The sequence below is a fragment of the Pinus tabuliformis genome, chromosome 6 (genome assembly GCF_031772625.1).
Source record: "Pinus tabuliformis cultivar Carrire ecotype Pingquan chromosome 6, CPIR1, whole genome shotgun sequence".
Taxonomy (NCBI): domain Eukaryota; kingdom Viridiplantae; phylum Streptophyta; class Pinopsida; order Pinales; family Pinaceae; genus Pinus; species Pinus tabuliformis.
The window spans coordinates 1,713,679,976-1,713,694,573 of record NC_142292.1 but is presented as its reverse complement, the minus strand read 5'-3'; positions in this window follow the sequence as shown (position 1 = coordinate 1,713,694,573).

Here is a 14,598-nt window from a genome sequence, read left to right as displayed (position 1 = left end):
AATCCAGAACCTATCATAGAAGTTGAAAATGAGAATGATGACATCAAGGCTAAAGCAGACCTAAAATATGAAGAGAATGAAAAAGATTTTGTAGAATATCTCCTCGCTCAACTTATGGCTGCCATGGAAGAGATTAACAATTTGAAAAAGGAAAATGAATAACATAAGAAGATAATACTAGCTAGTGACCAAGATCAAACAAGGGAGACAGTTGACCTTGTCAAGCTTCAAGTACAAGAAAGGGATGAAGAGCTTGCTAACCTTAAGAAGGAATTTCATCAAAGCAAAAGAAAGAATCATGAAGAAGTCATATCCATGGCAAATCAATTGGATAAAGCAAAGAAACGGGAAGATACCTTGTTAAGTCAACTTGAACAAAGTCACAAGAGATTGAACAAAATTGAAGAAGGTATTGGTCAGTACATGGTGGAGGTCTCCTCTCTAAAACCTCAACTACTAGAAGAAAGGAAACAAGCACAAGGAGCTGAGAAGACAATGGAAGCATTGGAAGTCATTGAAGGACAGGTTGATGAAGTAGGAAAGGAAAGAAACACCACAATATGTCAATTGAAAGTAAAGGATGAAGAAACCTTTAAAATTAAGTTAGATATAATCTCCCTTAAAATATAAGCAGATGAAGCTACTCGTATCAAGGAAGAAACTGAGAAACAACCTGCTAAGAAGAATAATGAGTGTAAAATATTGGAAGAAGAGATTGTCTTCCTCAGAAAAAGGTTGAAGGGATGAACAAAATATTGAAGAGATCTCGGGCCTTGGATGACATGCTCAGCTATCACATATGTCCATTTGATATATCAGGTCTCGCTTATGCAGGTGAATCCTCAAACAATAATGATAATGATTCAAACAAAAAGGATGTGAAGAAGCCAGAAAGGAATGGTGATGCTCCCAGTTCCAGCAAAGGCGAGGATAAACATCAAGGCTACAATAGAAGAAGTCCTGCTCCAAGACGAAATCCTGCTCCAAGAAGAAATGTAGATGATGTCAAAGATGCGAGAGGCAATGGTTATCATCAAAGGATCTCAAGGCAGAAAGGCTTCAGAAGTACATCAAGGAAATCTCCATCTCCCAAGTACCAAAGTTCATTTTTAGTTATTTTTATTCTTGTAGAAACTTTGGTCACATGGAAAAATATTGTAAATCATATCATAAAGATAGATGTTATGGTCCCCAACCATCTCATAAAGATAGATATTATGGTCCCCAACAATCTCCAATAAACAATTTTGTAGGAAGAGATCATGAATTATTATTCATGAACAATGTAGAATGCTTCAAGTATCATAACATTGGTCATTGGTCATAACTTTGGTGAAGATGTTTGCTATATGCTCATTTGTGGAACAATGTCACAACATGATGTTGGATTAGATGATGCTTTGTATTGATGTGTTTGGTTCAATCATGGAACCTTGTGTTCTTGGCCAACTTTATTGCAAAAGTGTTGTCAATCAAAGGAGGAGTTGAATGCATTTGTTTCTCCTACAAATCTTCCAGAATTTTTCGAAGCCACACAATTTACTTTGTTGCTTGAGTTGCTGCCACATATTCTACCTCACTTGTGGAATCTGCTGGAACTAATTGTTTGTGTGACCTCTAGGAGATGTCTCATGATCCAAGACTCATAACATAACCTGTACTAGATACTACAGTTTATATATCTCCATCGAGATCTGAATTAGAGTATCCAATCAAGCTAAATGTCACCCACTTCTGTATAGTTGATTCCAAAGTCTTCATTTCCCCTCAAGTATTTTATAACTCTTTAATAGTCGTAGGTAACCAAAACCACTGCTAGGAAGAATAAATATATATATATATATATCAAAAGGTAGTCATTAAAGCTAAAACCCTAAAGAACCACTATAGTCGATATTGTAAAAAGTTTCCAAAGGAAAGATGGCTTATCTCTCATAGAAGGTGTTACCTCTGCAACTTTGTTTTTCGACACTACATTTATAACATGACCAAAACTTGTGATGAAGCCTGCTTTAATTTTTTTCACTTGTACGTATCAGTCTAGGGTTACATCGCCCCTATTATCCCCGAGTGTGCACAAAGGTAAATCCCCTAGAGACAGACTCCAGGATTTCTCTCTCAAACACTGAACTTAGCTCTGTAAACTGTTGGCCCCGATCTCCTTTGTCCTGGAGATGTTGGCTCAGGATTACGACATCCTGGGTTGTTCAAATGCACACATAAGAGATGAACTTAGCAAACAAACTCCGAGATTTCTTAGTTAGTTGTTGGGCCTGACTCTGTCAACTGATGATCCCAGCTCATGTCAAAATGCTTTCATGTCTCGACCTCTAGGAAGAGTCAGTGTAGACCCACCTGTACTCCATGAAATCTCAACCTCCTCTTAATTAGTTGGGCTCACACGTCAGATCAATTGCAGTCAGATCAACTTATATCTAAAACAACCATAGTTTTTTTCCTTTGCATGATTCAATAGTTTTTGTAATGGAAAGTGAGGAGGTTATGTGGTGGTTAGGAGTTGGCTAGGTGGTAGAGTTGAGTTAATAGAGGCTTAAAGCCTTGAATGCATTATTGTTCAATGAATAAGAGTGGGTGTTCACTCCAAGTCTCCAAACAAAGAAAACGGTATAGGTGTCAATGTATCAATTAATACATTGACTTCAATTAGAATAAGTTTCAAAATTTAGTTTTATGTTTATTGCTATTTTTTAAGAAAATGGTTTTCTAAGAAAAATTGATATATTTTGTTTTTATTTATTATAAATAAAATAAATAAAAATATTATCATGTGTTAATGGGGTACATTAAATGAAGGTGATTAAAGTAAACTATTTCCATTATAAACATTATCACAGTTAATTGGGCACATTATGTGTAGGTTTTTATTTTTATTTAATGTGTCAATGCTTTATGGTTTATATGTAGAATTATCAATATTATTGATCGTTTTTATTTTTCATATGCATGATTTGTTATGTCAAATTGTAAAGGTTGATACTAGCACAGTGGTATGCATAAGGATGTGAAGAAGCCAGAAAGAAATGGTGATGCTTCCAGTTCCAGCAAAGGTGAGGAGAAACATCAAGGCTACAATAGAAGAAATCATGCTCCAAGACGAAATCTTGTTCCAAGAAGAAATGTAGATGATGTCAAAGATGCGAGAGGCAATGGTTATCATCAAAGGATCTCAAGGTAGAAAGGCTTCAGAAGTACATCAAAGAAATCTCCATCTCCCAGGTACCAAAGTTCATTTTTTAGTTATTTTTATTCTTGTACAAACTTTGGTCACATGGAAAAATATTGTAAATCATATCATAAAGATAGATGTTATGGTCCCCAACCATCTCATAAAGATAGATATTATTGTCCCCAAAAATCTCCAAGAAGAAATTTTGCAGGAAGAAATCATGAATTCTTATTCATGAACAATGTAGAATGCTTCAAGTATCATAACATTGGTCATGTGCCACGTGATTGTAAATTAACTTGGGCTCTTACACAAGCTAGAACCATGCAAAAGAAGAAATTTGCACGAGTATGGAGAAGGATGAAAATACAATCTGAAAGTCCCTTGAACTCTCCAGCCAACAAGACAGGTCATATTGGGCACATGAAAGAATCGAAGATGTTGATAATACTTTTTCACAAAGATTAGGTATGAACATCATCCCCCCCTTAATCTGAAGGGATGTTTATGAGTCGAAGAATTATTTTGATTCTTCCAAATTTTTCCTTTCCAAGCACTTTGATGAAGATGCTTGCTATATGCTCATTTGTGGAACAATGTCGCAACATGATGTTGGATCAAATGATACTTTGTATTGATGTGTTTGGTTCAATCATGGAACTTTGCGTTCTTGGCCAACTTTATTGCAAAAGTGTTGTCAATCAAAAGAGGAGTTGAATACATTTGTTTCTCCTACAAATCTTCTAGAATTTTTCGAAGCCACACAATTTCCTTTGTTGCTTGAGTTGCTGCCACATATTCTACCTCACTTACGAAATCTACTGGAACTAATTGTTTGCGTGACCTCTAGGAGACTCATAACATAACCTATAGTAGATACTACAATTTATTTATCTCCATTGAGATCTGAATCAGAGTATCCAATCAAGCTAAATGTCACCCACTTGTGTATAGTTGAGTCCAAAGTCTTCATTTCCCCTCAAGTACTTTAGAACTCTTTAATAGTCATAGCTAACTAGAACCACCGCTAGGAAGAATATATATATATATATATATATATATATATCAAAAGGTAGTCATTAAAGCTAAAACCCTAAAGAACTACTATAGTTGATATTGTAAAAAGTTTCCAAAGGAAAGATGGCTTATCTCTCATAGAAGGTGTTACCTCTGCAACTTTGTTTTTCGACATTCTGTGTTTATAACATGACCAAAGCTTGTGACGAAGCCCGCTTTAAGTTTTCTCACTTGTACATATCAGTCTAGGGTTACATCACCCCTGCTATCCCCAAGTGTGCACAAAGGGAAATCCCTGGGAGACAGACTCCAAGATTTCTCTGTCTAACACTGAACTTAGCTCTGTAAACTATTGCCCCTAATCTCCTTTGTTCTAGAGATGTTGGCTCAGGATTACGACATCTTGGGTCGTTCAAATGCACGCAAAAGAGATGAACTTAGCAAACAAACTCCAAGATTTCTTCATTAGTTGTTGGGCCTGACTCTATCAACTGATGATCCCAGCTCATTGTCAAAATGCTTTCATGTCTCGGCCTCTATGAAGAGTCAGTGTACTCCATGAAATCTCAGCTTGACTTATATCTAAAACAGCCATGGTTTTTTTCCTTTGCATGCTTCAATTGTCTTTGTAATGGAAGGTGAGGAGGTTATGAGGTGGTTAGGAGTTGGCTAGGTGGTAGAGTTGAGTTAATAGAGGCTTAAAGCCTTGAATGCATTATTGTTCAGCAAATAAGAGTGGGTGTTCACTCTAAGTCTCCAAACAAAGAAAACGGTATAGGTGTCAATGTATCAATTAATACATTGACTTCAATTAGAATAAGTTTCAAACTTTAGTTTTATGTTTATTGCTATTTTTTAAGAAAATGGTTTTCTAAGAAAAATTGATATATTTTGTTTTTATTTATTATAAATAAAATAAATAAAAATATTATCATGCGTTAATGGGGTACATTAAATGCAAGTGACTAAAGTAAACTATTTCCATTATAAACATTATCACAGTTAATTGGGCACATTATGTGTAGGTGTTTATTTTTCCTTAATGTGTCAATGCTTTATGGTTTATATTTAGAATTATCAATATTATTGATCATTTTTATTTTTCATATGTATGATTTGTTATGTTGAATTGTAAAGGTCGATACTAGCACAGTGGTATGCATAAGTTGTTGAAGTGTATATATGCAATAATGATTTATGCATCTCATATATACTCGAGTATAAATCCACAAAAATAATTTAATGTGTTAAATATTTTCATAAATAAATAATATTTCCCAATCAAATTGAACCAAAAATTTGGGTTTCTTATATGGAGTGACTCTCTCTATATAAATATATCAAAAATTTCTTCTTTTCCTCACAATGTGAGACAATCCCTTTCTCTATTTTATGCATAGTGACTAACAAAACTAGCAATCGACACAATTAGGTTAAATTACATGATATTTTTTGCGTAAGGAAAGACTTCTCTGTAGCGTTCGCAAACGTCACTTGAAAGAAGTTGAAAGCTAAGAAAGGAGGGAAGTTACCACTTCAAAAAATATGATGATGTCAAGAGATACAACTATAGAATTCAATGAAGGATGGGATATTATTCAAAATGGCATCCTAAAGTTGATAGATATTCTGAAAGAATATTTAAAATACAAGTTTCTTGTAACATATTATATGAACATTTATACAAATGTCTACAAAATATGCACCCAAAGGGCTTCTTATATGTATGCACAACAACTCTATGACAAGTACAAGATTTCGTTGGAAGAATATGTGGTTGTCACAATATTACCAGTTTTAGGTAAAGTACATGATGAAGTCATGTTGAAAGAACTTTAAAAACGTTGGGATATCACAAGGTGAAATTTCCCTCATTTCGCTAGTAAAATATGGAGTGATTTGTTTCCGAGAGTTGTTCTATCATGGTATCAATATTAAAAATCTCCTTGCAATCTCTCATTTCAATCTCCTTTCAATATTAGCAAGAATACTCACCTATAATCTTTGCTTCACTTATTCATGGATCTCTGGCATGGCTATAACAATATATTCTCCTATTGCACTCATTTTCCCTACTCTTCCAAAGTTTATGAGTTCTTGCACTCATCTTGGATGCATTCCATGCATAATCTAATAAGGACTTTGATCAATTCTTATATATGGAGAATCATTATAAGAAAATTTCGCCTGGGAAAGTAGTTGATCCCATTGCTTTGGATGATCTCCAACCAAGATTCTCAAGATATTCACCAAATTTATATTAACTACTTCAGTCTGCCTAGGGTGATAGGCTGATCTAAATTTCAAATCAATTCCAAGATTCTCCATAAATTCCTCCATTAATGTCCCAAAAATCTGGTATTTGTATCTGAAATAATGTCCTTATGTATTCCGTATAAAAACAATGTAAACTTTGAAACGGGAACTATAAACTCAAAACGGGGACTCTGGCCAAAAAAACCCTGAAAAAACATCAAAAACAGTGCTAAAAACGAAAAGTGTGTATATTGGAACAATGGTTTTTTTAAGGGTCAATTTTGAACATGTTTTAAAAATGGTAGTGAAAATAAAGTTTGCATGCAAAAAAACACCTTGAAAAGTAAAAAGTGATGATACTGGAATGATGAATTTTTTAGGGTCAATTTTCAACATTTTTAAAAAATGCTAGTAAAACCGAATTTTTATGTGCCAAAAAAAGTTGTTTATGAGGAAAAAACACACTAATGTTTTTGGTAGAATAACATTTTTCTTTTATAAGTATAAATTCAACATGCTTTCAACCATAACATGCTAGATACAAAAGAAATTGGAATTTTTTCAACCATAAAATTAAAAAAACCATGACATTATGAACAAATTACATGACTAAATAAATTCAAATATCATTATTTGTATATTAAATGAAACATATTTTATATCTCTAATTTAATGTTGCATTGTAGATATTCTAAACAATAAAAATATCATAATTAAGACATATAATCCAACAACATAAAAATGACTCATAACTTCTCAGTTAACACCATATGGAAATCAAAAAATTATTTCGAGATACGATGCAAACATCGGTTATATAAACTGTCTTAAACAATTATTCAAAATCACTCATCTTTTCTTGCACACCATCAGAATTCACATCTTCAAATGAGTGACTGGATGTTGACGAAGATGTTCCATATTCTTCTCTTTCATCAACTAGTGCCCCATCTGAGTCCACATGCATGCCCACCATTTCAGGTTTCAAAATTCTTCTAGATCTACCACTAGTTTCAACAAACTCCCATCTCAACACTATTCCTTCTGGTAACAACCTTTTAAGAATCTCTATCGTCTTGGAGCGAAGAGTTCATCTCTTTGTTAAATTGAAGTCATAAACAAGTATGTCAACATCCTCCAATTTTAATATGTCTGTGCAACGACAATTTATATTTCTACCCTTTATTTTTATCTTTCCGCCATTTTTTTTTGTCAACTACTATCTCTGGTTTATACACACCATTGAATGGGTGTGTATGTGTGGCATACCAATGTACTTCAACACCTGAAACATCCTCATTTTCTGTAAAGACCTTTATAACTTTAGAAAACCAGAATGGATAACCATTGGGATCTCCATCTGCTAGAACTGCGATCATGCAACTCTCCTTAATATCATGTATTGAACCCCTGTAAAGGTCTTCCATGGCTTCACTTTGTGCACGAGACCTTCTGGAACCAATATACATCTCTCTTTCCTCTACCTGTGAAGAATTAATAATACCTTGAGATTGTTGTTGTTCAATAATGTTTATTTCCTCATGTTCATTTGACACATTTTGTGGCCAAATAAATGGATTTTTCAAAGGTATATCTTCATTTGTTGTTGTTGAAATGATATCACTTTGATTATTGAAAAATGACTCCCACCAAACTGAATCAGTAATATCAAAGTACTCATATGTATATCTAATATATTTCTTTTGAGTTTTGTCTCGGAGTATCCACAGTAGAAACCATATTTGTCAACGTTTTAAATCCCAACAGGGATCCATCATCAGGACCAATCTAAATGATGATGGATCCCTGTTGGGATTTGAAACATTGACAAATATGGTTTCTACTGTGGATACTCTGAGACAAAACTCAAAAGAAATGAACCACAGATGCCTAAAATCCAAATATCTAATACATTTTCTAATTTCTTGTTAAATTGGATACTAGGGCTAAACTCTATGTGGTTCATCTTATTTATGGCAGCTGATATTTTTATTGGATCCCTCTCATCGAGAGGTGTAGGATTGATCTAAATATCATCCGATTTCGATAAGTATTCATGGAGTTATGAATTTATTTGTATTATAAGACATATTGTCAAGTCGGTTAACATCCTATGTAGGCTCAGAAGCCCAATAGTCGTGTCTATTCATCATCCACATTTTAGTATAAATATAGAGGACCTGAAATCATTTGGAACACACATCCTCTTCATATGTGGTCTCCTCCTCTCCATGTCTTTGGGTTTTGGTGAAGGAGAGACACAGTGAAGATATGTTGGCCCAATGGTGATGCCCTAACCGCAGGAAGCCACAGGCATATGAGGATGATCTATGCAGCAGACAGCGACCTAATACACTATCCAGAAGCCTTATACACAGGCCCTAATACGCTATCCAGAAGTCTTATAGGCAGGCCCTCATCTACGCAGTCAAGGAGGCTCCCATATACGCAGATCATGATGGAGACTTATACGTTGTTCATGATGGAGACTTATACGCTATTCATAATGGATACATATACGGAAAAGACTTATACGCTGTCTTTATACGATGTTCATAATGGATGTTATACGTTGGTCATTGTGAATGTTATACATTGTACTTATGCATTGTTTTGGAAGTCATTTATACACAGGGCAGAGAGACTCCCTACACGCAACGACTGTCATATGGAACAGCCGCAGTCATGAGGAGGTGAAGCCGTAGTTAAGGCATGGAGCTATAGTCAGGAAGAAGAGGAGCCATAGCAATAAGGAGGTGTAGCCACAATCATCGCATGAATTTGCAGTCTTGAAAAGGGAAGCTACAGTCATGAAGAAAGTAGTCGCAGTCATGAAGAGAGGAGCCGCAGGGTTTGACTACACCTGGTTTGGGTTTTAGGTGCAGTCACAACCTCGATGCATGGAGTAATGAATAAGTTCTCTGCAGCAAAGTCTAGATACACTTTAGATCTGAAGGTAGTATCCACAACAAAGTCTGGGCATGTCACTCTCGGCATATCTATCTCGAATAAAAGGAACAAGACAAGTTTTGGATGTGGACATAAAGATCATGAAGGTATTCCTGCAGTAGACAACAGTCAATCTCAGTGATGATCACAGGGATACAGAGAGATCATACATCATAGTGAGATTCAGATCTATATCTCATTGTCTCAGCATAAGGAGTAGTATCATAGTCTATATGAAGAAACAATCCTAAAGCTCCAACAAACTAGTAATGGAGGAATGATATAATAACTAGGACTACTTGATGAAAAGCATCATTGTCTCAATGATGATGAAGATATAATGCATAGTCATAATGTTGAAGAAGACCTCGTTGACATAATGTCAAGGTTGATCTCAGTGATACTGTAGTGATGGCTTCAATGGTGCAACAATGAGGAGGACCTGTACAGCATGGTATCACACAGTCATGTGCAGCAAATGGATGAAAGGCAACACTCTGATAGGTCAAGGAGTCACCTTAGAGAATCAGTTGAAGCAATATGTCTTCAACTAATCTCATGTGATATCAAAATTCAAAAGATTGACTTCTATTTTAAATGTACTATCTCTCTCACTTTCTCTGCTGAACTTTGAAGAACATAAAAGAAGAATTGATCAAGGGTTTCCCCACATTAGGATTTATCCCTGGCTAGCACCACATCTTGTGTCCTCTTGTCTTGGCTTGTCTTCTACGATTTATATTTATGTTCTATCTGCAGTTTACTTTATGCTGTTGTGATTGCTAATCTAGAAAAGAAATTGAAATAAATTGCTCTAGCATAAAACATACCTAAAATTGACATTTCTTGTAGGCAATCAGAATAATTTATATCTCTATTCTATTTGCATGCATTATGAACTTCACCAATCGATTGTAATAACAATATTTTTGATGCAAATATTGGATGATCTAGAATGAACTTCAAAAATTCCAAACCTGATGACGGTGCCCATTCTGCAGTAGTTGAAACTTCTTGCCCCATATTAGTGCTTTCCCATCAATTTTTTTGATACAAAATTGATGTTGGAAGCTAATGTCATTAAGATGTTCAATTCATTTCCCCTCACCATGTGATCCTAGAATAAACCTTCGCATGTCAACAGTTTCTTCCAACACATCAAAAGTAGGCTCTGGCATGTATTATTTCTTAATACATTCAATTAATGATGGCGAGCTCCCAACTTCCTTCCTCCTCAATGTGACTAAAAAACGACTAAACATCTAATCAATATGGTCATCAGTATGCCAAAAAAGAAGGAAACCTACCTTTACCTTCTGAAAATTTCTCAATTCAACAAGCATGTTTAGATATCCAAAAACAACTTGATTTTTGTTTTCACGGCAAGTGTTGTCCAATTGTAGATACAAAACTTTGGGAAGATTACCAGACCAATGAGAAACAACATCACGAATTATGGTTATGGTCAAATTTGCATCATTATCAATATTTGGAGCTGTGAAGTACACCCTTGGCAACATTTTCCCATTGAAGACCATACAACCGACCAAGTTATACTCAATAAAATTTTCATCCTGTAAATTTTTGGGTGTGTGAACAAAATGTGGTAAAAGTGTTTTCTTCTAGTCCATACCATCAATTATCAAACCCAAATATTTATTCATATTATCATAACACTTCTTTTGATGCTTGTACAAATTTTTCCTTTCACTTGTTTGTTGTTTGTGATGCTCCTGAAGTTCTTTGACAATTGAATCTACACAACATAAAAGAAAGCCATTAAGAAATATGTTTTCATAGTTGATGACTATAAAATTTTAAAAGTTAAAGTTATGAATGCTTACCTCTTTATGACCCTTCACATTTGTCCCTTTTTTATTTAAGAGAAGCACATGCACTGCAAATCCCCATCCTTGTCTTCTTAGGAATACGGACATTTTTTAATTCTTTCTTCCATACCTTCACAAAATATTGATATGTAATAAACCATCCATGTCTCTCAGCACCTTCTGCATATTCTTTATATAATTTGTAGATTTCTCATCTTGAAAAATTATCTGGAATATGTATTGTCTCTCTATTTGGCATACACTCTCCATGCTTTGAAAAGAAATCTTTCATTCATGACATTGCAGTATTTGATAATGGCCCAAACTGTCTTTTATGACATACTTTTGAATAAAATGTGGGATCCTTTTCCAAATTTTCTTGAATTCTCAAGAGACGAAAATTCCCAATCAAATGAAACATTTTGAAAGCCTTTCTATAGATAAATAAAGACCCAATATGATAATCATAACCTGACAATGTAGATTGCATGCACCCAATGAAATATGAATTTTTCATTCTTATATTCACTGACAAATATCTCTTCCTGCTCTCTAATGCAAATTTCAAATCCACATGTTTCAAGCAATCTTTTTGAAAACATTCACTTCAAATGGGAGCATTGATAGAACTTCTTCTCATCAGATATTCTGCTCTACCCCTTGTATAACTAGAACATCTTGCATTGTTATGAAAAGGTCTACTCCTACTCGATACAATATTTTTGGCAACATCTCCATCATTGGATCATCATTTGTATAAGGATTTTCATCATGATGAAGAGGAATGTTATCCAAGTTATGATCAGCTGTGCTTTTCAAATACTGACTTGGACGATATTCTTCATCTTCCCCTTCTTTAGTGCTACTATCATAGTCCTTAGAATTCAGACTGAATGGAAATTTGACTCGATGTTTATTGGATATTCTTCCTCATGTGCATTGTTAGTGTTGCTCTCATAGTCCATAGAATTAGGACTACATTGAAAATGTGATTGTTTACTTAATGAAAATGCTACATCTTGTCCTTTGCCACTACTACCTTTATAGTCACTAGAATTAGGATTAAGTGCATCATCCTGTCCTTCATCACTGCTGCTCTCATAGTCCTTAGAATTAGGACTAAGAGAACACTATGACACTCCATTCTTTTTAAATTCAACATCACGTTCTTCATCACTGTTGCTCTCATAGTCCTTATAATTAGGACTAAGAGGAGACTGTGACACTCCATTATTTTGAAATTCATCGTCACGCTTTTCATCACTGTTGCTCTCATAGTCCTTAGAATTAGGACTAAGTGGACACCGTGACACTCCATTATTTTGAAATCCGTCATCATGCTCTTTAGCACTGCTGGTCTCATAGTCCATTAGATTAGAACTAAGAGGACACCGTGGCACTCCATTCTTTTGAAATTTTTCATCACGCTCTTCATCACTGCCACTCTCATAGTCCTTAGAATTAGGACTAAGAGGAAAACGTGACACTCCATTCTTTTGAAATTCATCATCACACTTTTCATCATTGTTGCTCTCATAGTCCTTAGAATTAGGACTAAGTGGAGACTTTGACACTCTATTATTTTGAACTTCATCATGCTCTTCATCACTGCTGCTCTCATAGTCCTTAGAATTAGGACTAAGTGGACACCATGACACTCCATTCTTTTGAAATTCATCATCATGATCTTCATCATTGCTGCTCTCATAGTCCATAGGATTAGGACTAAGTGGTCATCATGACACTCCATTCTTTTGAAATTCGTCATCGTGCTCTTCATCACTTCTACTCTCATAGTCCTTAGAATTAGGACTAAGTGGAATCTGTGACTCTTTATTTATTTAAAATTCTCCATCCCCTCTTTCATCAGTGTTGCTCTCATAGTCCTTAGGATTAGGACTAAGTGGAAAAATTGACTTTCTATTCATAGTGGAAGAATTCCCGTTATATTCATCAATATGAATAGAGTTGTTATGTGATGAAGATGTTGATGTTGTACAAAACGAAACTTCACTATCAGGAGAATCCATCCCTTTCAAATAGAATAGGTTGAATGATACAAATGCAGAGTCTCCTAAATATATTATAAAGCTTAGAGAATGAAATTTTCTCTCCAAAAAGTTTCGCCAAAATATTTCCCTCCAAAAATTTTGTTAGATTTATTTCCCTTCATTATTTTATTCTACAATTTATTGAAAAATGTAAACTAAATTTTTTTATGAAATAAATCTTTAAAGTTAAAATTGTAAACTACAAATTTTACCTAAATTATTTTAATAGTTAAAGTATATAATATTTACTAAACAATTGAATGTTTTTTTTTAATTTTTATAATACATTCTAAAACAAATTAATCCCACATTCACCACATTGTAAAACGATTCCATAATATTCACTTTATCATAGTTTCCTATATCGCCATAAAAAAATTAACATGCTAATTTTTTTTTAAAACAAATTAATCCCACATTAACTGTATGGTAAAACATCTTCATACTTTCACCTATATAATAAATTCCATTATCACTATTACTCACAGCACATCAATATTTTTTGAGATTCGCTGAAAGATTTGTAGCGAATTTGTGGAGCAGCTACATTGTTATCAACAACATATTCAACGGAGAACTCTCGCAATTGAAAGGTTAGTTAATTTTTTTCCTTGCAAGTTTTAATATTAAATAAGTTTAATGAAGTAGATTTTTTTTTTTTAAATTAAAACTTTTTGCGGGCCAAATTTACCCACTATGTCCGCTGTGAGCATGGTGGGCCCAGTAGAGCTCATGACGGCCAAACGAGCCCGGTAATGCTCACGATGGCCAAACAGGCTTGTAGGTTAGGGGCGATGAGTATGGCTAGCCCGCCCACCTACAAGGTGGCAGGGTGATTCTCAGAATTGCCTCTCCACCGCGCGGGCGGGCGAGCCGCCGAGGTGGCACGGTGGGAGGCTACCGCAACCCCACCCCCCGTGCCACCTCAGCGGCCCGCTCGCCCGGGGGTGGCAGGCCGTTAGGGTGGCGCGGAGGGGCTGTGTTATAGACATTTTTGGGCACTAAAACCCCAATCATAAATGTCCATAAACTAAGGGCTCCTAAGTCCCTAAAGGTGTTGTTCCAACCCCTAAAAGAACAAGGTCAACTAACTACATCATCTCCTAGAAGTTCTCCATGAAAAAACTAGTCAGAACTAGATCATTTCACTTGCTCCATGCCCAGGGTGCGATGCATCGCACCTTGTACGCACGGGAAGTGTGTTGCATTTCAAAAATCCCTTCTATGGGGTGCGATGGACGAGAAAAGACAAGTGGCGAACACAGTTTGCGAGGTGGATGATCATGGAATCTTCCAGAAACTTCTCCTA